Below are 26,664 nucleotides of genomic sequence, written 5' to 3'. Positions count from 1 at the left end.
GGAATATATGGACTTTGTCAGATAACACAGACACTGAGCATCCTGAACGCAGAACTGCCATCATTGCAAGAGAGCTGCAACGTTTTAACATCAATATTGCAGCGCTTCAAGAGATTCAAAGAGAAGGCAAGGGACAAGTGAAGGAAGAAAAAGGAGGCTACACTTTCTTCTGGAAAGGTCTATCTGAACAAGAACATTGAATACATGGGGTAGGCTTCGTTATCAAAAACGATCTTGTGAAGCTCCTGTCAGAAGTCCCTACCGGCATTAATGAGTGACTCTCAACCTTTCGAATAAAGCTCACCAAAAACCAACAGGCTACTATTATAAGCACTTATGCACCAACACTGGATGCCGACGAACACATTAAAGAAAAATTTTACTCTCAGCTATATACCGTCCTATCAGAGACGCCTAAGGAAGATAAAATTATCCTGCTGGGTGATTTTAATGCAAGAGTTGGGCAAGATTTCAATCTGTGGCCTGGGACTATTGGGAAAGAAGGAATTGGCAACAGCAACCAGAACGGAATCTTACTTTTGACGATATGTGCAGTGCACAACCTTGTTATTACCAACACACTCTTTCGACAGAAAAATAAATTTAAAACTTCATGGAGGCATCCTTGGTCAAACCATTGGCACCTCTAAGACTATGTTATTGTCCGTGCTAAAGATCGATGTGATGTGCTCCTTACCAGAGCTATGATGAGAGCCGACGACTGCTGGACAAATCACCGACTAATACACTCCACGATGGCTATCAAGATTATACCTCAACGCAGGCTTCAAGGAAGGAAACCAAGGCGCAAAATGAACACTCAAACCCTTCAAGGTCCCATTAAGCGGGATTGCTTCCAAATGACTCTTAAGGACCATCTGCTTTCAGAATTCCCTGATAACATCGAGGAACACTGGACCAAGCTAAAAACATCCATTATTGCAGACTGTGAACAAACTATTGGATACCAAACCAAGAAACACCAGGACTGGTTTGATGAGAATGACAGCGAGATTGAACGCATGACTGACAAGAAAAGGAAGGCCTTTCAGATCTGGCAAAGAGATAGAAACTGTGCCACGAAGAAAAAAACCTATGCCAACGCTAAGGCTGAGGTTCAAAGAAGAACCAGAGAACTAAAAAACACCTGGTGGATAAAAAAAGCTCAAGAGATCCAGCAATTAGCCGACACTCATGATTCACAGAGTTTCTTTAAAGCCACAAAGACCGTCTATGGGGCAATAAATCATGGCATATGCCCCCTACGCTCAGCAGACAGTATCACACTTCTAAAAGATAAGGAAGCTATTGCACTGTGCTGGAAAGAACATTAACAACATCTCCTTAACCGCAACTCTTCCGTAGCTGCTGAGGTCCTCTCACAAATTCCACAAAAACAAGTTAGAGATGAGCTTGCAGTATCTCCAAATATGGGAGAGTTGTGTACAGCTATTAACCAAATGAAAAACAACAAAGCCAGTGGACCTGATGGGATACCTGCCGAAAACTTCGAAGTGGGCGGAATTGAACTTACACAACAAAAACAGCTCATCGAAAAAATCTGGGAAAGAGAAGAGATCCCAGCAGACTTTAGGGATGCCAAAAATTATCAATCTCTTTAAAAAAGGTGACAGAACTGATTGCAGAAACTATCGAGGCATCTCTCTATTAGCTGCAGCCGGAAAAATTATTGCAAGGATCTTAGCAAACCGTGTCTCAACAATATCCGAGGTGACCCTTCCTGAATCCCAAAATGGTTTTCAGCCTTCTGAAACAATGGATATCATAGAATCATAGAATCATAGAGTTGGAAGAGACCACAAGGGCCATCGAGTCCAACCCCCTGCCAAGCAGGAAACACCATCAGAGCACTCCTGACATATGGTTGTCAAGCCTCTGCTTAAAGACCTCCAAAGACGGAGACTCCACCACACTCCTTGGCAGCAAATTCCACTGTCGAACTGCTCTTACTGTCAGGAAGTTCTTCCTAATGTTTAGGTGGAATCTTCTTTCTTGTAGTTTGGATCCATTGCTCCGTGTCCGCTTCTCTGGAGCAGCAGAAAACAACCTTTCTCCCTCCTCTATGTGACATCCTTTTATATATTTGAACATGGCTATCATATCACCCCTTAACCTCCTCTTCTCCAGGCTAAACATGCCCAGCTCCCTTAGCCGTTCCTCATAAGGCATCGTTTCCAGGCCTTTGACCATTTTGGTTGCCCTCCTCTGGACACGTTCCAGTTTGTCAGTGTCCTTCTTGAACTGTGGTGCCCAGAACTGGACACAGTACTCCAGGTGAGGTCTGACCAGAGCAGAATACAGTGGCACTATTACTTCCCTTGATCTAGATGCTATACTCCTATTGATGCAGCCCAGAATTGCATTGGCTTTTTTAGCTGCCGTGTCACACTGTTTTTTTTAATAATATTTTATTAGGATTTTTTCAAAAAATTAACAGCCAACGAAAGTCAACAAAAATCACAAAAAACAGACAACAAACATCAAAAATCCAAACAGAAAAACAGAAAAAAGAAGAATGCAAAAGAAAAAATTTAGCATAAAAAAAAACACTCTTTCATATTGGTAACTTTCAAAACCTTATTCTCTTTACTTCCACCCGCCTTCCCTTCTTGTATTCCACTTTAAAAATTAGTTCAGCAAGATCATTCATTATTTATTTTAAACCTTTATCCCTCCCTTTATAGTCTTATTTATCTTAATCGCTAGAAACCCCTTCATTTCATTTTCAGAGCCCTCAGCATTCATAAATTTTACAGTATTTTTGTAGATAAACTTTAAACTTCTTCCAGTCCTCTTCCACCTGCTCCTCTCCTTGAGCTCGGATTCTGCCGGTCATTTCTGCCAGTTCCATATAGTCTATTACTTGCATCTGCCATTCTTCCAAGGTGGGTAGATCTTGCGTCTTCCAATGCTTTGCAATAAGTATTCTTGCTGCTGCTGTAGCATACATAAAAAAGGTTCTATCCTTCTTTGGCACCAATTGGCCGACTATGCCCAGGAGAAAGGTCTCTGGTTTCTTCAGAAAAGTATACTTAAATACCTTTTTCAGTTCATTATAGATCATTTCCCAGAACGCCTTAATCCTTGGGCACGTCCACCAAAGGTGAAAGAATGTTCCTTCAGTTTCTTTACATTTCCAACACTTGTTATCAGGCAAATGATAAATTTTTGCAAGCTTGACTGGTGTCATGTACCACCTATAAATCATTTTCATAATATTTTCTCTTAAGGCATTACATGCCGTAGATTTCATACCGGTGGTCCACAACCGTTCCCAGTCAGCAAACATAATATTATGACCAATGTCTTGTGCCCATTTTATCATAGCCGATTTAACCGTTTCATCCCCAGTATTCCATTTCAACAGCATATCATACATTCTCGACAATATCTTAGCATTGGGTTCTAGCAGTTCTGTTTCCAACTTTGATTTTTCCACCTGGAAGCCATTTTTCCTGTCCAAATTATAGGCCTCTCTTACTTGAAAATAATGTAACCAATCCTGCACCTTATTTTTAAGTTTCTCATAACTCTGCAATTTCAACCTGTCCCCTTCTTGTTCCAAAATTTCCAAATATCTCAGCCATTTAGATTCCATATTGAGCTTTTTAACAGCTTTAGCCTCCATTGGCGACAACCACCTAGGAGTCTTACTTTCCAACAAATCTTTGTATCTAGTCCAGACATTAAATAATGCTTTCCTGACAATATGATTTTTAAAACCTTTATGAGCTTTAGCCTTATCATACCACAGATATGCATGCCACCCAAAAGCATTATTAAAACCTTCTAGATCCAAAATGTCTGTGTTCTCAAGAAGTAGCCATTCCTTCAGCCAGCAAAAAGCTGCTGCTTCATAATATAACTTAAAGTCCGGCAGGGCAAACCCCCCTCTATTCTTAGTATCAGTAAGGATTTTGTATTTTATTCTGGGCTTTTTGCCCTGCCAGACAAATCTAGAAATTTCTTTTTGCCACTTCTTGAAACAGTCCATCTTGTCAATAATTTGTAACGTCTGAAACAAAAACAACATTCTTGGCAGTACATTCATTTTGATAACCGCAATTCTACCCAATAAGGAAAGCTTCAAGTTTGTCCAAATTTCAAGATCTTTTTTCACTTCTGACTAACACTTCTCGTAATTATCTTTAAATAGATTAACATTTTTAGAAGTCATATTCACCCCTAGGTATTTCACTTTTTTCACCAATGATAAGCCTGTTTCTCCCTGAAACCTTTCCTTCTCAGTTGATGTTAAATTCTTCTCCAAAACCATAGTTTTCGATTTATTCAATTTAAAACCTGCCACCTGACCAAATTCTTGTATTATTTCCAAAGCTCTTTTAGTACTAGGAATTGGCTCCTGTAATGTCAGTACTAGGTCATCTGCATATGCTTTAAGTTTATAATGTTTAACTCCGACCTGTATGCCCTGAATCTGTTGGTCCCTTCTATGAACTGTGGTGCCCAGAACTGGACACAGTACTCCAGGTGAGGTCTGACCAGAGCAGAATACAGTGGCACTATTATTTCCCTTGATCTAGATGCTATACTCCTATTGATGCAGCCCAGAATTGCATTGGCTTTTTTAGCTGCCGTGTCACACTGTTGGCTCATGTCAAGTTTGTGGTCAACCAAGACTCCTAGATCCTTTTCACATGTACTGCTCTCAAGCCAGGTGTCCCCCATCTTGTATTTGTGCCTCTCATTTTTTTTGCCCAAGTGCAATACTTTACATTTCTCCCTGTTAAAGTTCATCTTGTTTGTTTTGGCCCAGTTCTGTAATCTGTCAAGGTCATTTTGAAGTGTGATCCTGTCCTCTGGGGTGTTAGCCACCCCTCCCAGTTTGGTGTCATCTGCAAATTTGATCAGGATGCCCTTGAGTCCATCATCCAAGTCGTTGATAAAGATGTTGAATAAGACCGGGCCCAAGACAGAACCCTGTGGCACCCCACTAGTCACTCTTCTCCAGGATGAAGAGGAACCATTGATGAGCACCCTTTGGGTTCGGTCAGTCAGCCAGTTACAAATCCACTGAGTGGTAGCATAGTCAAGACCGCTTTTTACCAGCTTCTTTACAAGAATATCATGGGGCACCTTGTCAAATGCCTTGCTGAAATCAAGGTAGGCTACATCCACTGCGTTCCCTTCATCTACCAGGCTTGTAATTCTGTCAAAAAACGAGATCAGGTTAGTCTGACATGACTTATTTTTCAGAAATCCATGCTGACTATTGGTGATCACAGCATTCGTTTCTAGGTGCTCACAGACTGTTTGCTTAATGATCTGCTCCAGAATCTTCCCTGGTATTGATGTCAGACTGACTGGGCGATAATTATTTGGGTCCTCTCTTTCCCCCTTTTTGAAAATAGGGACAACATTTGCCCTCCTCCAGTCTGCCGGGACTTCGCCTGTTCTCCAGGAATTCTCAAAGATGACTGCCAGTGGTTCTGAAATCACATCTGCCAGTTCTTTTAATACTCTTGGATGCAGTTCATCTGGCCCTGGAGACTTGAATACACCTAAACTAGCCAAGTATTCTTGTACTATCTCCTTAGTTATTCTGGGCTGTGTTTCCTCTGCTGAATCATTTGCTCCAAATTCTTCAGGTCGGGCATTGTTTTCTTTATCGGAGAAGACTGAGGCAAAGAAGGCATTGAGGAGTTCAGCCCTTTCTGTGTCCCCTGTTTGCATTTCACCATCTTCTCCTCTGAGTGACCCCACTGTTTCTTTGTTCTTCCTTTTGCTACGAACATACCCATAAAAGCCTTTTTTGTTGCTTTTAACCTCTCTAGCAAGCCTGAGTTCATTCTGTGCTTTAGCTTTTCTGACTTTGTGTCTACACGTGCTGGCTATTTGTTTGAATTCCTCTTTGGTGGTTTCCCCCCTTTTCCATTTTTTGTACACATCCTTTTTTAATCTTAACTCAGTTAAAAGTTCTTTAGATAGCCACCCTGGCTTCTTTAGGCACCTTCCATGTTTCCGTCTCATTGGTATTGCCTGAAGTTGTGCTTTTACTATCTCCCTCTTAACAAACTCCCAGCCATCATGAACTCCCTTTCCTTTTAGTATTACTGTCCATGGGATCTCACCCAGCACTTCCCTAAGTTTTATGAAGTCGGCTTTCTTAAAGTCAAGAAATTGAGTCCTAGTATGCTTGGCTGCTCCTTTCCGCTGTATAGTAAACTTCAGAAGAGCATGATCACTCGCACCTAATGATCCTTCCACTTCTACCCCACTAACCAGGTCCTCAACATTGGTTAGGACCAGATCTAAAATGGCTGTTCCTCTTGTTGCTTCTCCCACTTTCTGGACAATGAAGTTGTCTGCAAGGCCAGTGAGGAATCTGTTTGACCTTATGCTCTTGGCTGAGTTTGACATCCAACAAATATCCGGGTAATTGAAGTCCCCCATTACTACTATCTCCCTTCCTTTTGCATGCTTGGCCATCTGTTCCAGGAAGGCATCATCTATGTCCTCCGTTTGGCTTGGGGATCTATAGTAAACTCCCACAATGAGGTCTCTGTTATCCTTCTCTCCCTTAATTTTGACCCAAATGCTCTCACTTTGGCTTTGAGGTTCTAAATCTTGGATCTCTTCACAGGTATACACATCCCTGACATATAACGCCACTCCTCCTCCTTTCTTGTCTGGTCTGTTTCTCTGAAATAGATTGTATCCCTCCATTATTACATTCCAATCGTGGGACTTATCCCACCAGGTTTCAGTGATGCCTATTATGTCATATTTAGTTTGCTGTACCAGCAAACTATGATTTTCACTGCTCAACAGCTTCAAGAAAAATGCAGAGAGCAAAACCAAACCCTGTATATGGCGTTTATTGACCTGACTAAGGCTTTTGACACTGTAAATCGTAATGCCCTGTGGACTGTCCTTCTGAAAATTGGCTGCCCAGATAAATTTGTAAACATCATTCAGCTCCTCCATGATAACATGACAGCAACAGTCACAGATAACACAGGTGTTAAACAGGGTTGTGTTATTGCCCCAACTCTATTCATTATTTTCATTGCCATGATCCTACACTTTTTCGAAGGGAAACTCCCCACCAGAGTAGAAATCATATATCAAACAAATGGAAAGCTCTTCAATCTGAGCAGGCTGAAAGCAAAGAGTAAGGTTACCGTAACTTCCGTCATAGAGTTTCAGTATGCTGATGACAACGTAGTGTGCGAACGCTCAGAGGATGACCTCCAAACCATCCTAAATATCTTTGCAGAAGCTTACGAAAAGCTTGGCCTATCACTCAACATCCAAAAAACCAAAGTGCTGCACCAACAAGTAAAAAACAACCCCTCTGCAGCATCACAAATCCAACTCAGTGGTGTAACGTTCAAAAATGTCAACCACTTCTCCTACCTAGGCAGTTATCTTTCCACAAGGGCCAACACTGATGCCGAAATCCAGCATCGCCTGAGCTCTGTGAGTGCGGCTTTCTCCCAATTGAAGTGCAGAGTGTTTGAGGACTGGGACATTCACAGGGAAACTAAAATGCTTGTTTACAAAGCATGCTTGTTTACTACCAACCTTACTGTATGCTTGTGAAACATGGACCACTTATTAACGCCATCTCCAACTCCTTGAAAGATTCCATCAACGGTGTCTCCGAAAAATTTTACACATCACTTTGGAAGACAGGCGAACTAATATCAGAAGCAAAATGGAAGAAGCAAAGATCACCAGTGTTGAAGTAATAATTCCTCAACATCATCTTCGTTGGACTGTTCATGTTGTACGGATGCCTGATGTTCGTCTTCCAAAGCAACTATTCTATTCCGAACTTTAAAATGGAAAGCGTAATGCTGGTGGTCAACAAAAGAGGTTTAAAGACTGTCTCAAGGCAAATCTTTAAAAATGTAGTATAAACACTGACAACTGGGAAACACTGGCCCGTGAGCGCTCCAGTTGGAGAACAGCCTTTACCAAAGGTGTCATGGGCTTTGAAGACACTCGAACTCAGGACACAAGGGAGAAACGTGTTAAGGGGAAGGCACGCTTGGCAAATCCACACCGTGATCAACTCCCGCCCAGAAACCAATGTCCCCACTGTGGAAAGACATGTGGATCCATAATTGGCCTCTACAGTCACTGACAGACTCATTGTTAAAACCATGTTTATGGAAGACAATCTTACTTGGCTACGAGTGATTGCCAAAGAAGAAGAAAAACCTGTCCAAAAAAAAGTTTTGAAATTTTGTAAAAAATTTACTTCAAAATCAATTTCTTTTATAACCACAAAAAACACACTCCTTATTTTTACAACCTAACAAGTACATGGTTAGCCCATTCTACAACAAAAGTATGATACACATGTTAGTTGTGGTTTGCGCACTATGACTTATTGAACCTACCAGGAATAAAATGACAAAAATTCACTTTGAATGGTCGGTGACCATTTTCTGTGGCACTTAATACCATTTTTATACCTTATTTTGAAAGAGACCACAATTAGCTTTATTTTGATACCAAAATAAGCCAATCGGTTGAAAAATAAGTGAAACAGGAGGTTTTTTCTAAACTGAGGCAGAAATTGCATTAGCCTAAATCGATCAAAAATCGAAATTTTCAAAAAATTCTCCTGCACCCAATTTTGAACCAAAAAATCTTTAAAAATTAATTTGAGGTTATACACATTAAAAAAAGAAGAAAATCTGAATCGTGACAGCACATGGCACCAGGTGATTTGGCATGGAATGGCCCCCTATATGAGAGCACCAGAGGAGGAGAACGGGACCCCTTCATGTGTGGCCCGGACCAGAGGACAGCTTTCAACCAGCTCAAAAGGAAGCTACTGTCAGTCCCAGCTTTAGGTTTGCCCAGTCCAGAAAAACCTTTTCAGCTATATGTACATGAGCAAAGCGGGATGGCAGCAGGAGTACTGCTGGCATGCAAGGGGGAAGGGAGTGTGCATCTCTCAAGAGGGAGGTGTCGCTCATTGAAGATCTCCCTGGTCTGCCCGAAGACCAGCCATGGAGGATCACTGGTAACAGGCCCCAGTGCCTGGGAAGAGGAGTCAGCCTTTCCCGAGGGGGCCAGTTTCCAACAAGTGGCAGCGGAGGATGGTTTCGATGCATCGACCTCTGACAGTTCCTGATGGATTGCTGCCTGTTGAACGCGGATTGAAGGATTCTCCGGTTCATCGAAGTTCAGCTGTTTTCCTGCTGTTTGTTTTTTGGATTAAAACACAGCGAAAGTAAAGTTCCTGCATTCCGGGGGAGAGCCGGTAACCGCCAAGGAAATGTGAGTACTCTGTGCTGATTTATGGGCTCGTTAAGCATCAAAGGCAGAGGACGCAAGCCGGAGTTGAGCAGTTAAGGCTCAAAGGCTGTTGGAATTTACAGCTTGCTTGCTGCCAAGGATTTACAGCTAGTGGTTGATAGCTGTTAATTGGGCTCAAGATGGATGCCAAACCAGGGGCGGGGCTGCCCTACCCTCCGCCGTTATCAGATGGCAATTATTCTTCCTGGTCTCTGAAGCTGCAAGCCCTGCTCGAGAGACAGAGAATATTTGGAGTAATTCGAAATCCCATTCCTGCTGCACCAACAAGGGCCTGGAATGACTCTAACATGCAGGCAAGGTCTGCAATCGTCTTGTATGTAGGGGACGATCAACTGGTGCATATTTCAGGTTTGGAATATGCAAGGGACATGTGGCTTGCTTTACGACGTATTCATTTGCGTGAGGCAGCTGGGACTGCGCTGCTGCATTTTGAGAAGCTCACAAACTTGAGACTGAAGCCTGATGGTGATATTCAAGCACATCTGACGCAGATGCAATATCTTCGCCAGCAGATGGCGCAGAGGAATTTTCCACTTGATGAGTCAATTTTTTGTTTTATGATCATAAACAGCTTGGATCAGAGATTCAAGATGGTTGTGAGTCAGCTGGGATCGCTACCTGCTGCAGATCTGACGGTGCAACACATTTGTGCTGTTTTGCTTAATGAGAATGACAGACTGGCTGCAATGGCTGTTGCTGATGGGGTGAGTGAAGCTGCATCTGCCAGTACTTCACCCACTGTTGTTGCTCAAGAGGAGCAGGCTGTAGCCCTAAACGTCATTCGATGCTACAATTGTGGTCAGGCTGGGCATGTACAGAAGAACTGTAAAAAGAGCCGTGTTTCAAAAGGAGCCAAGGGGAGCTCAGGAAAGCCAGAGGCTACAAGCAAGGGTCGTGCCAAGTCACAGGCGAGACCAGCCAAGGCATTGATGTCGCCAAAGGCTTCATCATCGGTTGAGAATGCGTTTGTAATAGACGCTGGAGCCACAGAGCACCTGACAGGACGGCAGAGTTTATTCTCTACATTTCAGGATCAACGCTTCACTGTGAAACAGGCCAATGGTCAGGAGATGGAAGCAACTGGATTCGGGACTGTATTTCTGGAGAGTCTGAATTTGACTATAAACAACATTTACTTTGTCCCAGGTTTAAAATTCAACTTGCTGAGCGTATCTCAGATGACAAAGAAAGGATTGGTGATATCCTATGATGAGAAGAGATGCAAGATCTTCAAGGATGGAAAGCTGTATCTTTCTGCCAAAGAGAAAGATGGCTTGTATCTGTTGTGTTTTGATTACAATGATTGTAATGCTTGTGAAACTAAGATGTCTTCTTTTACAGGTTCTACCACAGGTTCCAAGGAGAAGAAATCCACGAAGGTTGCCAAGATATTTCAGCGGGTGTATGCTGACGTAATTGGTCCTCTACCGCCCTCTAGAGGCAAAGCAAAGTTCTATCTTGTAATTGTTGATCATTTTTCTCAGTATGTGTGGATTCACGTGCTGCAGACACCACAGGAAACCTTAGCAAAGTTCAGAGAGTTTTGTGATAAGGTTAAATTTGTTCATGATACTAATGTTGAAAGTCTTTTCACAGATGAAAAGCCAATTTTTGTTTCACAGGATTTTCAAGATTTCCTTGAGAAACGTGAGATAGAGCATAAGATTGCTGTCTCTGAAGCTTCATGGAACAAGAGTGTGTGTGTGAAGGTGAACACAGAATTGCAGAAAGGCAAGAAAGCCAAACTGCTAAGTTCACATTTGCCCCAAGAGTTCTGGGCCGAATCGCTGAACGCATATTCTTACACGTGGGTAAGACAGGTTTCAGCAGGTATGGAAAGTTCTCCATTTGAGAGGCTGTTCCACAGAAAACCTTCAGTTAAACACTTTAGGGTCTTTGGGTCTCATGTGCGTGTGGATACACCACAGGGAATTAAGGGTGCCAAGGGCATTTTTGTGGGTTATGAAAAGGGTTTCTACAGAGTAGTATTGCCTCAATCTGATCAAGTGATTCTCACAAAGTTTGTAGAGAGCACTGCAAGACAGGAGAGAGAGGTTCTCCACACATTTCCCACTGATGTCAATACAGATGAGTATTCTGATACTGAGAGTGACACAGAGAGCTCGGAGAGTTCTGCTGACACAGTCATTGAGAAGGGTTCATACACAATGTGTTACGATATAGAAGCAATGCAGCTGCGAGCTGCTAGCTTGAAAACATCACATGATGGAATGTTGGGACTGTTCCATGGGAAACAGAGGGACAGTCAATTCACAGTGCGAAGCACCGGAATTAGCACCGGAATTAGCACCGGAATTAGCTCAGAGTGTAATATGAGCTCTTCCTCTTGTTCCTGTACAGGAAGTACAGGATGTGTTTGTCACTCGACTGCTGGAGCTTGAAGAGAGCAGTCATGTTTTTTGTAACGCTGCAAAGACAGAAATAAAGGCATTTAAATACGTTTCTGTCTATCTCTTTCCCCTGACGGGAAAGAATCGCCTATCGCGACCTAGCCTGAATCTTGCTGGGGAATGCAGGTCAACAGGAGATCAAGCCGGGTGCCTGGAGAGTTGCCAGTTACTGATATAGGCTTGAATTCCGACATCTGGTAGCAGCTCCGATGTTTTTGCTACATGCAGTAGCAAAAGAGGTTGATGGATCGTATTCATCCTCTGCAAGGAGATAAAGGAAGATATGGTAGCGGGCGGATGGAGGCTACAAAGGACGGCTGGGCACCGGTCAAGACGTTTTTGCTGATAAGCCAGGAGCAACGGATTCCCTCAAGGTATGGTGATTTTATGGCTGTGAGAGTGAACGTGAATTGAAGCATTCTTCGGTTCACAGAGTGTCTGCTTTTGGATAAAAACAGCACGGAGAAACGGCCCGCATATTTCACATTCCTGGGACTGATAAGGTTTGCTGCTCAAGCCTGCCAAGTCCAGTTGCTAAGCAACGAGACGTGTATGCTTTTCAGCTACTTCTGAGCCAGTTAGCTTGAAAAGAAAGTGGAAAATTACTAGCCAACGGAAGTGAGGCTGGGACTGTGAGAGGCTGGAAAAACACTGGTGAAAAAAATCCAGCGTTTGTTTTGTCTGTTATCTCACTGCTCTTGGAGGGACTTTCAAGACAGCCTGAGTTTAGCTGCCAGGTGCAAGGCAGTAAACAACCAGCTATTGGATTTTACCAGTGCGTGTGTCAGAGCTGCCCAAGGTCCCAGCTCACAAAGGACCAACGCCAGTTCATTGTTATATACAAAAGTCTTTATTGAAGTTCAGTTTCGCTTTCACAGCCGCAGCGCGCAGCTCTACGTCTCAAACTCTAGACCGTTGAAGCTCCGTCTGAATCTCCTCCCCCCAGACACCAGTTTAAGACTCTAGCCTTGCTCCACCTCTTCCTTTGCTCTTTCCTCCTCTGGTTCCGCCTGTCCGCTGGAGTCTTGCCCTTCCTAGACTCTTCTGACGCTGAGTCCCCTGATTCTTCCCCCTGCCTCCGGCGGGCTTTAGGACCTGGTTCCCAATCCAGGTTTTCTGCTGTCCCGCGCGCCTGTACATTCGAACTTGGCGCGCGCGCCCAGCCGGCAACCTTCCTCCTGACCGTTACACTGCTCCTGTCACTGCTTCCCCCTTCGGGGAGGCTAGCTGGACCTGACCTCCCCTCCGTTCCCCCACTCTCCGATAGAGGCGTGGTCAGCCCTGACTCATCTTCTCTCCCCGCTGGAGGAGACGCTGGCCCTGACACATGGGACTCTTCCCCCCCACTACGCTCTGGTGGGGAAGCTGGTCCTGATCTCCCGCTGCTGCTTTGGGAGTCCCCGCTGGCCCCTTGTTTCTGGTGCGTCCCCCCTGGGACCCCCCTTGCCCTGACCATCGGCGCCCCCTTCTGGGAATCTTCTGATTCCCTGGAGAAGCTCATGGAATCTCTCGGGTCACTGTCATACTCCCCTACGCTGCCCTCAGATTCTTCCCCTTCGCTCTCCATTTCCTCTCTCCCCTGTGCCTCTGCTCCTGAGCCCCTGACAGCGTGACTGAGAGAAGAGGCTTGGAATGAAGATGGCCTTATTCAGTCAGAAGCTGAGTGGGCAAAACTGGGAACAGTGGAGTTTTGCAATGGAATATTTGCTAGTGGGAGAGCAACTTTGGCACTTAGTGCAATCCCCACTACCTGATGCTGGACATGCACAGGGGAGAAAGGCTGAAGTTCAAAATGAGCTTAAGCAGCGTTTGATCAGAATTCTGGCTGAGAATGTGGAAGCTGATCTTGAGCCTATTCTGTTGGATGCTGTGGAGCCACAAATCGCTTGGCAATCCCTCCGAAAAGCTTGTCAAGCTGGGATGGGAAGCAAGGGCCAAGAGTTGGCTGCACCACCAGAGAGAGCCAAGAAAGTGATAGCCAGATTCTTGAAAGCTCATCGAAAGCTGAGAAGAGCTTTGACCCCCAAAAGGGGGAGTGAAGGAACTGTTGCTGTTGCTGTTGATGTTCCTGTTCTTGATGCAACGGATGTTGCTGACAGGGGGAGTGAGGCTCGGAGTTGTAGTGCCCCCACTGCTATTGCAAGAGAAGAGCAAACAGAAGCTCTGAACGTTGTTTGTTGTCACAATTGTGGCCAGCCTGGGCATGTTCAGAGGAACTGTAAGAGGCCACGTCAGCAGAAAGGAGCTAAGGGGAGCTCTGCAAAGCCTGAGGCGTCAGGCAAGACTCATACTAAGTCCCAGATGGAACCAGCTATGGCTTTGATGTCACTAAAAGCCACACCAGAAGTGGAAAACGCTTTTGTTTTGGACACGGGTTGCACGTAACACATGACGTCGCGCCGAGAACTGTTTTCTACGTTTAAGAAGCAAAGCTTCGCTGTGAAACAGGCCAATGGCCAGGAGCTGGAAGCGACCGGGTTTGGAACTGTGTATCTTGAGAGTCTAAACTTGACTATTAACAATGTATATTTGGTTCCTGATTTGAAGTTCAATCTGCTGAGTGTTTCGCAGATCACAAAGAAAGGACTGACTTTGTCCTATGATAGAGAAAGCTGCAAAATCTTCAAAGATGGAGAGCTGTATCTTTCTGCCAGAGAGAAAGATGGACTATATTTATTGACTTTTGATCAAAATGATTGCAATAGTTGTAATGCATTTGAGTCTAACATGATTTCTCTTGCAGGTGTGAAGAAAAACGTCCAGAAGGCGACGAAAGTTAACAGTGCATTTCAGCGAGTGTATGCTGATGTGATTGGTCCTCTAGCACCATCTAGAGGCAATGCAAGATATTATCTTGTGTGTGTGGATTATTTCTCTCATTATGTGTGGATATACATATTGCAGAGACCAAAAGAAGCCTTAGAAAGGTTTAAAGAGTTTTGTGACAAGGTTAAAAATGTTCATGATGCTAACATTGATTGTCTTTTCACAGATGAAAAGCCAGTTTTTCTTCTGCAGGATTTTTAGGATTTCCTTGATGAGCAAGGCATAAGGCACAAGACTGCTGTTTCTGCAGGAGCATGGAACAAAAGTGTCTGTGTGCAAGTGAACAAAGAATTGCAAAATGGGATGAAGGCGCAATTGCTGAGTTCACATTTGCCACATGAGTATTGGGCTGAATCTTTGTTGTGTTATTGTTACACTTGGCTGAGAAAGGTTTCAAAAGATTTGGGAAGTTCTCCTTTTGAGAAGCTGTTCCATAGAAAACCTTCTGTCGTCCATTTTAAGGTTTTTGGGTCTCATGTGAAATCTGATGCTCCAGGTGGAGTAAAGAATGCCAGAGGCATTTTTGTGGATTATGAAAAGGGTCTCTACAGAGTAATTTTGTCTGAATCTGGTCAGGTGATTCTCACAAAATTTCTAGAGAGTGCTCCTGAACAGGGGAGAGTAGTTGTTCACACATTTCCCACTGAGGACAATTCAGATGATGCTGATGATTTTACTGATTACAGTGGTACTGAGAGTGACAGTGATAGCTCAAAGAGCTCAGTTGACACAGTCATTGAGAGGAAATCTCACACAATGGCTAGATCTTCACAAGTGAAGGATGAACCACTGTTTACTATTGGAACTGGTTCTCCAAAGAGTCCTGAGACTGAACCAGTGAGCAGAGAGGATCAGCACCTCATACGCAGATCTGAGAGGGTTACAAAGGGCGTACCACCCAAGAGGTATTCTAAAGAGTTTGCTAACTCAGCTGTTGCATGTGTTACTATTGTTGACAACTCAACACAGGTTGAAGCTGTGTCTAAGTCAGAGACAAAGACACAACAGGGAGTTGCTAAGTGTAACACTACATTCTCTAGCCAAGGTAATGCAGATGCACTCATTCCTTGGAAGTCAGGCAACCAGAGAGGTACACTGGGGAAACCAGTGGCGGGTAGTTCCAAGGGTGGAACTGAAACAACAGGGGAGTGTTATATGTATAACAACTGTTTGTTTTCTTCTCTGGATCAAGCTTTGTTCGCAGCTCACATTAATTCATATGGGGGAGTATGTTACGATATAGAAGCAATGCAGCTGCGAGCTGCTAGCTTGAAAACATCACATGATGGAATGTTGGGACTGTTCCGTGGGAAACAGAGGGACAGTCAATTCACAGTGCGAAGCAGCGGAATTAGCTCAGAGTGTAATATGAGCTCTTCCTCTTGTTCCTGTACAGGAAGTACAGGATGTGTTTGTCACTCGACTGCTGGAGCTTGAAGAGAGCAGTCATGTTTTTTGTAACGCTGCAAAGACAGAAATAAAGGCATGTAAATACGTTTCTGTCTATCTCTTTCCCCTGCCGGGGGGGGGGGCAGGAAAGAGGGGGGTGTTCTTCTCACGCTGAGAATAATCGCCTATCGCGACCTAGCCTGAATCTTGCTGGGGAATGCAGACAGGGAGGTCAACAGGAGATCAAGCTGGGGTGCCTGGAGAGTTGCCAGTTACTACTGATATAAAGGTAAAGGTAAAGGTACCCCTGCCCATACGGGCCAGTCTTGACAGACTCTGGGGTTGTGCGCCCATCTCACTCTATAGGCCGGGGGCCAGCGCTGTCCGCAGACACTTCCGGGTCACGTGGCCAGCATGACAAGCTGCATCTGGCGAGCCAGCGCAGCACACGGAAACGCCGTTTACCTTCCCGCTAGTAAGCGGTCCCTATTTATCTACTTGCACCCGGGGGTGCTTTCGAACTGCTAGGTTGGCAGGCTACTACTGATATACTACACCTTGAAACAGTACAATCAAAAATCTTAAGATCATTATTTGCTACCCCAAAATGTACACCTAATGCAGTCTTAAGGCAAGAGGCAGGACTGCCCAGAGTGGAATTAAAAGTCTGGGAGCAAGCAATATCCCTCTGGCTGAAAATCCATTACAATCCTAAGGGACTGTTACCTTGCTTCCTGGCCGCAGTTCCATATCCTCCTTGGCTTATGCAAATAACTAACAAGATCAAACAAATTGGCCTAAACCCTGAAAGTCTTCTTCTTGGAACTCTGAACAAGGCAAAAGCAATTATCACTCAGAGACTTTACGATGTCGAATTACAACAAGAAGACGCCCTACTCCCGGAGACGTATAGATGTTTAAAAGCTTGGCCTAATTTTGCAGCTGCCCCTTACTTAACTAACATCACTAACGAAGCTTATAGATGGGCTTTCTCTAGAGCCCGCTTTGAGACAATGCCCTCAGCAGTGCTGCATGGCAAATTCACGCGGGTACCAATGCATGCACGTCTCTGCCCCTGTATGTCTAATAAGGTAGAATCTGTTACACACATCCTTCTATTCTGCGAATTTTATAGTGAAGAACGAGTTCAACTTATTTTGCCGCTTTTATCAAAATTTATACCCCTACAACATTATTTGGAATCCTCCCCCGAAATTCTACGAAAATACCTTATGGAAGATTCCTCAAGCTCAATATCTTATGAGGTGGCCAAATTTTGCACTTTAGTAATCAGGAAGCGTAAATTTCTTCTGTTGAATGGCACACTGCAAAGTTCCCTTGTGTAACCTTCCCCCCCCCCCCGATGTTGTTGTTGATTTCTTTTTGTTTGATCGTGGTGTTCAGTGTCACTGGCTTTTGCCGCAATAAAACTTGGTCTGGTTCACAGGAAGAGAGCCCAGAAGTCACATATTCAGTCACCAGATATTGCGCTGCCATGATAGATATTTGACGAAGAATGATCTATGCTACAATTCAATCCCAAACTGAAGGTCCGTATTATTAGATCCGCACTTCTGAAGCCCACCCCATATAGCTGTGTTAACTGATTTTTTAATCTTTCTTATAAATTTTTATTCATCCATTATCTATCCTTAATTAAGTATTCTATGTATATGTTTAAATCTACGTTTGGTTCTAGCTCCTATTTATTTAATAATTATTCGCCTGGATTCATACTGTTATGCTATTTATGTATATGTTTTGTCTATGCTGGTCTATGACCGTAATAAAGTACTTGATGATGATGATGATGATGACTACTGATATAGGCTTGAATGCCGACACAATGTCCAGGCCTTCACAGGTTAAGGCTGAACTGGAATTGACAGAACCACTGTTTACTGTTGGGCGTGGTTCTCCCAAAAGTCCCAAGGGTGAACCAGTCAGCAAGGAGTATCTGCACCTCATTTGCAGATCTGAGAGAGTCACAAAGGGAATACCACCCAAAAGGTACTCTCAGGAGTTTGCTAACTCAGCTGTTGCATGTATTGCTGTAGTTAACAACTCAAGCCAGGTTCAAGGTTTGTCCAAGACAGAGACAAAGCCACTCCTGAAAGTTGCAAAAAGCAACATAATTCCCCCTAGCCAAGGTAGAGCAGAAGCTCTAATTCCTTGGAAAACAAGCAACCAGAGGTTTACACTGGTGGAACCAGTGGCAGGTAGTTCCAAAGGTGGAACTGAAACAACAGGGGATTGTTATGTGTATAACAACTGTTTGTTTACTTCTCTAGATGCTGCTTTTGTTTTTGCAGCTCACTTCGACTCATATGGGGGAGGATGTTGTAATATGAGTGCTCAGCACCTGTGAAGTAGCAGCTCATTGTTTACATCACATGAATTGTCTGATGTTTCTGAGCGTGGGACCGGATGTTCAACGCTTTTCTCAGGGTTGTGTTCTCAGTGTAACTTGAGACCTTCCTGCTGTTCTTGCAAAGGAGGAGTTAGTGAGATGTTTGGAGGTTTCTGAGAGAGCAGACATGCTTTGTGCAAGCTCTTATGCAATGTACAGTCCAGGAATAAAGTAGAATAAATAGACTACTTTTCTGACTGTTTTCTTCTTCCTGCTGGCATGCAAGGGGGAAGGGAATGTGCATCTCTCAAGAGGGAGGTGTCGCTCATTGAAGATCTCCCTGGTCTGACCGAAGACCAGCCAGGGAAGATCACCGGTAACAGGCCCCAGTGCCTGGGAAGAGGAGTCAGCCTTTCCTGAGGGGGCCAGTTTCCAACAGTACTTACCCAAACATTGGGGAGCTGGAAGAGACCAGCAGCTTACCTTTCAAGACAACTGGAGAATATCGACAAAGGATGGCCCCCATGCCTTTCAGGAGTGGCAGCTACAGCTCTTCTGATAAAAGAAGCAGATAAACTAACCTTTGGACAGGAAATTGCGGTCAATGTACCACACGCTGTGCTGACCCTGGCAGAATATAAAGGAAGCTAAAGGTAAAGGGACCCCTGACCATTAGGTCCAGTCGTGGAAGACTCTGGGGTTGCAGCACTCATCTCACTTTATTGGCCGAGGGAGCCAGAGTACAGCTTCTGGGTCATGTGGCCAGCATGACTAAGCCACTTCTGGCGAACCAGAGCAGCGCACGGAAACACTGTTTACCTTCCCACCGGAGCAGTACCTATTTATCTACTTGCACTTTGATGTGCTTTCGAACTGCTAGGTTGGCAGGAGCAGGGACCAAGCAACGGGAGCTCACCCCGTCACGGGGACTCGAACCGCCGACCTTCTGATTGGCAAGCCCTAGGCTCTGTGATTTAACCCACAACACCACCTGCATCCCTTATAAAGGAAGTTATTGGTTTACAAATGAGTGGATGGCAAAATAACAATAACAATAACAATTTATTATTTATACCCCGCCCATCTGGCTGGGCTTCCCCAGCCACTCTGGGTGGCTCCCAACAGAATATTAAACAGAATAAAACATCAAACATTAAAAACTTCCCTAAAAAGGGCTGCCTTCAGACAGTGGAGATGGCACGGGGGAGAACCTCAGTGCAAACGGGCAGAACCACTCTCCGATGCTAGCGCCTCAAAACCCAGCAAGTCAGCACTGAACTCTCCATTAATTTAAAACTGACAACAAAGCTGTGAGGGGTTCATTCCCCACAACGCATGTAGTATCTGTCACATTGCTTCACGAGGGGTCCCTAAAAGACTTGAGTAGCACACCAAAGTTTCAGCAACCAGTAAAATAAACTCAATTGACCTCCCGTACTCCCCTGAAAGCTACAGCCTCAAACAAAAACCTTTTAATTAAGGCATAAATTTCTGGGTTAAGTAATGCGTTACTTTAGGAGACTTCAAGGCAGGAGACTGCCGGGCTTTGTGTGGAGGAGTGAATGAGTCAGCATAGTGAGGCATAGTGAGGTGCCGCCATAGCGGAAGTGCCAGCAAGCACAACCAGGGAAAGACGCCAAAGACCAAGTTTGCAAAACAAACTAGCAGAACAAAGGAAGTGAAGTGGAGGAGAGAGAAACACAGTGACTACTAGTGGCCAGTCAAGAAAGGACTTACAACTGGGACTTCCGATTTACACGCAGACACAGTAGGAGTGAGGAAAATCGTTCTGCGGTTTTCTGAGCAGCGCGGGGGTTTAGGGGCGACGCAAGGGCACTGTGTTCCCCCAAACCTCAAGGGGAGAAGCCTTGAGGGACAGGGCACCCAGCGACGTTGAAGCAGCACCCCTGCTTTTTCGGGTTTTTTATCAAGAAGCTCGAGAGCGGACGGAGCTGCGGACGTGACAGGGAAGCACCACCATCCCCCGCGTTTGCGATGTCTTTTTGCCTCTACTGGAAAGCGGTAAATCTCCAAAGTTAACAAATAGATTTCTCAGTGTTCGGAGAGAACGTTAATCTTAATATCTGGGGGGAAACACTGAGAGATCTTTGAATGTTAAGGGATTGATTTACGGAGTCCTTTTCTGCACCAGCGAAAAAATGGCGCAGAGAAAGGAAGTAGCAAGGGAAAGTAAAGACGTTAACGATCCTGCTGAGTGAGTACGGAGGGAAAGCTTTTCACAACTTTGTTTAAAGACTGAGGGCTAATTTGGACAAAGAGTTGCAAGAAAAGCTGAACTGAAACTTTATTTTATCTTTTGGGCTTTGGAAGAAAGAAAGAAATGCGAAGGCTGCCCCTTCTCTGGAAGGGGTGAGGTTTAAAGTCATAAATTTAAGCCTTCCAAAGGAAGCCTTACAGAAAAAAGACAAGCAAAGATAAGACCTGGGAAGTAACAACAGCAGAGATTTATGAGCTGAGCTCTAAAAATAACAACAATATTTTTGAGTTTAAAGGACTTTTAAACTACTACGAGATTATTAGACTACTAATGGCTGCAAGTATACAGAGAGTCCTTCCACTTTAAGTGCTCACACTCCCTCTTTTTTGGTTTTTCCAAGAGAAAAAAAAATCTCCTCTTTCTGGACTCCTTCTTTCCCCCCCTTATAATAAACTGAATATCGGATATACACTGCAGCAAGTTTTTGTGCTTTACTTGTGACCTTCTGGAAGTACAGTGACTCAGGAGTGGGGAGCCATTTTCTTGCTTTTCTCTTGTAATGTATTGCTGCCTTCTTCCTGAACTCTATGTTCTGATTTGGATTATAATACCATAACTCCTTAAAAAGAAGGCAGAACAAAAGAGACCTCTTGGACTATAAATACACATCTTTGGACTACTAAAAACTTTTAAATTGATCGGTTTAAATTTGGACTAGGCCTACAAGTGGCTGAAGAGCGTTTAAATTAAATGGGATTAGGCCGCCAAGTGGCTGAAAATTGAAAATTGAAAGACACTTTTTTCTTTTTTTCTTTTCTTTTTTTTTTGTTCTTCTCTTGTAACATATTACTGCCTGCTCCCTGAACTCTATGTCTTGATTTGGATTACAATACTCCATGTCCTGATTTGGATTACAACACCATAACTCCTTAATAAAAAGACAGAACAAAAGAAACCTCTTGGACTATAAATACATATTTTTGGACTACTAAAAACTTTTAAATAGATCGGTTCAATCTGGATTAGGCCTACAAGTGGCTGAAGAGCATTTAAATTAAATGGGATTAGGCCGCAAAGTGGCTGAAAATTGAAAATTGAAAGACACATCTGCACTAATTAGACTAAGTGGGTTAATTGGACAGAAGGAGTACTAAACTGTATTAATTGGACTGAGTTTACTAATTTGGACTGAACCCTTTTAAATTAAGGTATTGGTCCCTTCGGAATAACTGTTTATAGGGTTTTTGGAAACATGTTAACAAAAGTGGTCTATTGGTAATATTAGATCTAAAAACAAGAATTAGCCAATAGGAGACTATAATACAGATAAGGAGCTCAAGGAAGAAGGGGTTCAAATCAAAATATAGAGAATTGGGGAAAGTGGTTGAAAAGGGACACCTAGTGGCATTTTTGCAATAGACAGCTGGTTGGTTGGATATTAGAGGAAACAGTGTTGAAGCTCTCTGTATTTAGAAATCATTAGAGGTGGACTGTAGGCCTCCTAGGGGTAAAACTATAAACTGCACCAGGAATTTTGGTAATAGTTTGGAAAATACTGTAATAATCTAAGAAAGTGGGCTCAAAATGTCAGGGAAAAACGGCAAGAAAGTAGGGGGAACGCCGGCAGAAAGGAGAGCATCACGACAAGAAGAAATCAAAGATCTGGATGCTCTGTGGTGGAAGATAAAAGAAGAATTCAAGCAAAGTGATCAGCTCCTAGAAAAGAAGTTAGGGGAGGTGCAGGAAAGGTTAGATAAGAAAATAGAGGGGGCAGTTGGCGAACTTTCAACTAAAATAAAGGATCTGACAATTAGATCCAAAACAAATGTTTACAAATGTACTGAAGAAAAAAAATCTGGATGTAATTTGCTTGCAAGAGACCCATATTGCTAAAAAACATAAGCATATTCTGAAAAATAAAAGACTAGGGGAGAAGTTTATTAGTTCTGATGAGTGCAAAAAAAGAGGGGTTGTCCTTTATGTTAAAGAAAAATGGGAACCCAAATTAATCTGTAAAGACGAGGAGGGGTGGATATTGGGAGTACAAATTAAGGTTCAAGGTTAAAAAATGAATGTGGTCTCTATCTATGCCCCTAACACTAATAAGGCGGAATTCTATAGAAAACTGGAAGAGAGACTGATTGAATTAGATGGTCAAAAAACAATTGTACTAGGCAACTTTAATGGAGTGGTTAAAACGGAATTGGATAGGTCATCAAAGAAAAAGAAAGGCAACCAAGGGAAACTGCCAAAAACTTGGTTCAATTTGGTGGAAAACATGGATTTAATAGATGTTTGGAGGGAAAAGAATCCGAGTACAAAACAATTCTCCTTTTTTTCGGAACCCCATCAGAGCTGGGCAACGATAGATCAGATCTGGGTTTCAAGATGTATAATACCAAGAATTTCAAAATGTGAAATACAGCCAAGAACTCTGTCGGATCATAACTCCATTAGTTTAGAAATAAAGGGTAAAATACAGAGCATTTACAGATGGAGGATGAATGACTATCTCTTTGAGATCCCCGAGGTAACTGAAAAGGCAAAGGCCACTCTGGAAGATTACCTTAAATGGAATTTAAATAAAGATACCAACATTGACATAGTTTGGGACGCAAGCAAAGCTGTCATGAGGGGTCATTTAATATAGCAAAATAGCTTTAGAAGAAAATTAAGAGAGAAAAAGAAAGAAGATATCTTAAATCATATAAGAATATGTGAAAAAAGTTTAATGATAAAACCTAAAGATGAACAAAACAAACAAGCTATCAAGATGCTACAAACCCAATATTCAATATTGGTTAATCAAGAGGTAGAATGGAGAATAAAATCCATGAAGCAGAGATTTTTCGAATCAGCCAACAAAACAGGGAAACTCTTGGCATGGCAGTTGCGGAAAAGACAAAAACAAAGTGTAATAAATAAGATCAAAGTTGAAGGACGGCAAATAGAAAATCCGGAGGAAATTATGAGAACATTTCTTAAATATTATGAAAACCTATATAAAAAAGAAAATGAAGATCCAGACAAAATAAGAAAGTATTTTGAAGATTATAAAGGGAAACGCATAGGTGAAGATGAAAAAATACAGCTGACTTCCAGTTGAGCACGACCCCATCGCAAGCGGGGATTTTTCCAAGCGGAGAATCCCAGGTTTTTCGGAGGATTTAGGGGTGCCACAGGGCGCAGTGGCCCCCAGAAGTAGTACCTGGAGGGTGTCCAGATACTCTGGTTCCCGCGGAAGCCGAAACGCAGACCACCCGGCCGCCAGGTAACTCCCGGCGGGAGCGAAGAGTGTGGCGGGGGGGAGAAGCAGGCTGAAGGGAAGCCATAGCTACCTCCGGAAAACGAAGCCCCGAGCTTGCTGGGGAAGCGTTTAATTCTCAAACGCAAAAAATTCGGACCCAAAATTGATTAAAAAAGCGGATTGTAACATCAGGAAGGATTCGGATACGAAATAAATACGGAGGTCAGCCGTCATCTGCAATCAGCTCAGACGCATCATACAAGCAAAGCTGGAGAAAGGGAAGTGAGTTGCCACTAGCGGCTATTGTTTCTTTCCCCCCTTTTAACTGGCAAAGAAATAACTTTTTAAGAGGATACGGAGCAACTTAAGAAGAAACAAAGTTAAAAGGGGGGGCAGAGGGACTAAAATTGGAATTTGAAGGTCCTCTTTGTAACTGTGAGAGAAAAGAGAAGGAAAAAACGTTTCCAGTTTCACTTTTTTAAAAAACTGCGCAACGGAAGAAGAGCTTCCTACTCCATTGTTCCTCTTTACGGACAGAGACAATTGTGAAAAGGACCTTTTTTCTCTTTATTTTGGGCAGTTCTGCATATTCTCTTTGGGAGGGGATTATTATTTAGGTGGATTTATTTTATATTTTCATTGGCCATTATTGCCATTTGGTTTTTTTTGGTTTTTTTTAGAAAAACCTCTAAGTAAAGTTTGACTTGTAGACTTCTCTCTTAACGTTCTCTTTGGTTTTGTGTATTTTTGCCCCCCCCCCCCCCGAAGGGGTTGGGCTTTTCTGGTTTTTCTTTCTTTTCCTCATTATTGGGCTTTTTGTGAAGTATCTACTTGGATCTTCTTCATCTGGATATAAGTGTGGTTTAACTTTAAGAAGGATTACATTACCCTTTATTTGGATACAAATATTTGGAGATTATTATTTTTTAATTTTTTGGCACAATTAAAAGACTAAAGTGGATTACAAAATTAAATTGGATTACAAATTTTAAATTGGATTACAATTCGAATTACAACCTGATTATAAAGGATCGGAAAGGAATAGCCTAATTGGTGGCAGAAGATTTTAAATTTTGGAGTTTTTGAGAAGAATAAACTTTTTTGGTGGCACAGCTGGAACAAAATTGGATTACAAATGGGATTATAAATGGACTACTAAGATTTCTAAAGGGAATAGCCTAATTGGTGGCAAGAAGAACATATTCATTTGGTTTGTGTTTTAAGTTCTTATTCTTCCTAAGTTTAAGGATCCGATTGGGCTGAAGATAATTGGACATTAAAAGTGAAGATCTGTAATTGGAATTAATAAAGGACTAAATTACAAATTTAATAATATATAAAATACCAAAATTGAATTTAATTGGATATATTTGTGTCTTGGGTTAGGTTTATACAAGGTTGTTTATCAAGTGGTGGTGAGAATTTATTTTCTTAAAGTTAATTTGGATTACTACGTGAGAAGTGTTTAAAGCAGATTTGTGTAAATGTCTCACCAACCGAAGAAAGGAGGCGAGGGGGGAACACCAGCAGATAGAAGAGGATCAAAGCAAGAATCAGACTACAAGGGAGAAATTCTAAAAATGTTTGCAGAAATCAGGCAAAGTGAAAAGAACTTAGAAGAAAAATTAGAACAAGTGGATACGAGAATTGGAAAAATGGATAAAAAAATTGATGAGACAGTAAATGAGCTGAAAGGGCAAATCAAAGAGGTATCTAAAAGAACACAATCCCTGGAGGAAGGGATGAAGAAGACAAGAATTGAAATGAAGGAAGTGAAGCGTGAAGAAGAGAAAATCAAAGTGGGGCTATCAGAAATCAATAAGTCACAGGAGGAGATATGGGATGCAATTGCCATGAACGAACTGAGGCAGAGGGAAGTGAACCTCAGGCTGAGAGCTGTGCCTGAGGTTCAAGGAGAGAATATTAGAGCGAAATTAATAGAGATAGCACAATGGTTGGAGCTACAAAATGAAGAGGTTGCGAGAACAGTGCAGAATGCATTTAGGATGAGAGTAAGAACAACAAAATCAAGGAAAGTTCCAGGAGATTGCCTAATTACCTTTAAAGACAGAGAAATGAGAAATTTGATACTCCAAAAAAACAGAGAAAAAAGACTAAATATTGATGGGAACTATATAATCATCTTTAAAGACATCTTTAAAGATTGTTGAAATGAAGAGACCCATACAAACCACTGGTCCAAATTCTTAAGAAGAACAAGATTGAATTTAAATGGGAATTCCCGGAAGGGATTTCCTTTTTTTATAAAAGTAAGAAGCACAGACGTACTAGCCCAGAGGAAACAGGCAAATTTCAGAGAAGATACAAGGAATTAACAGCAGAAGAGGAAGAAGTAAAAGGAGCAGTCGGAGGAGTAGGTCCCTTAGGAGGGAAGCATTTGGAAGAGAAGGAGGAGGAGAACAGGGAAAAGACGGAAGAGGAACAAGAACAACAAGAAGAAGAAGAACAAGAAGTTGATAGATTATAAAAAATAATAACTTAAATTAATTTTAATCAGGAGGTCATTATGGCGCTGAAATTATGGAATTGGAACATTAATGGAATGAATGATAGGAAAAAACGAAATAAAGTTGAACAATATTTAAAAAGGAAAAATTTGGACATTATTTGTCTGCAAGAGACACATGTGGCAAGAAAACAGAAAAATTTTGATTAATAAAAGATTAGGAAATGAATTCATATCTTCCGATAAAGGGAAAAAGAGAGGGGTTGTATTATATGTAAGAAATAAAATTGAAGCCCAGCAAATTTTTAAGGATGAAGAAGGAAGAATTATTGCTGTCCAGATCAAATGGCAAGGCGAAAAACTAATAATTGTCGGGATCTATGCACCTAATGGAAATAAGACTGATTTTTATAAAAATTTAGAAGAAAAACTGTT

This window comes from Podarcis muralis, chromosome W (assembly GCF_964188315.1).
Source record: "Podarcis muralis chromosome W, rPodMur119.hap1.1, whole genome shotgun sequence".
Taxonomy (NCBI): domain Eukaryota; kingdom Metazoa; phylum Chordata; class Lepidosauria; order Squamata; family Lacertidae; genus Podarcis; species Podarcis muralis.
This window is presented reverse-complemented; position numbering follows the sequence as displayed.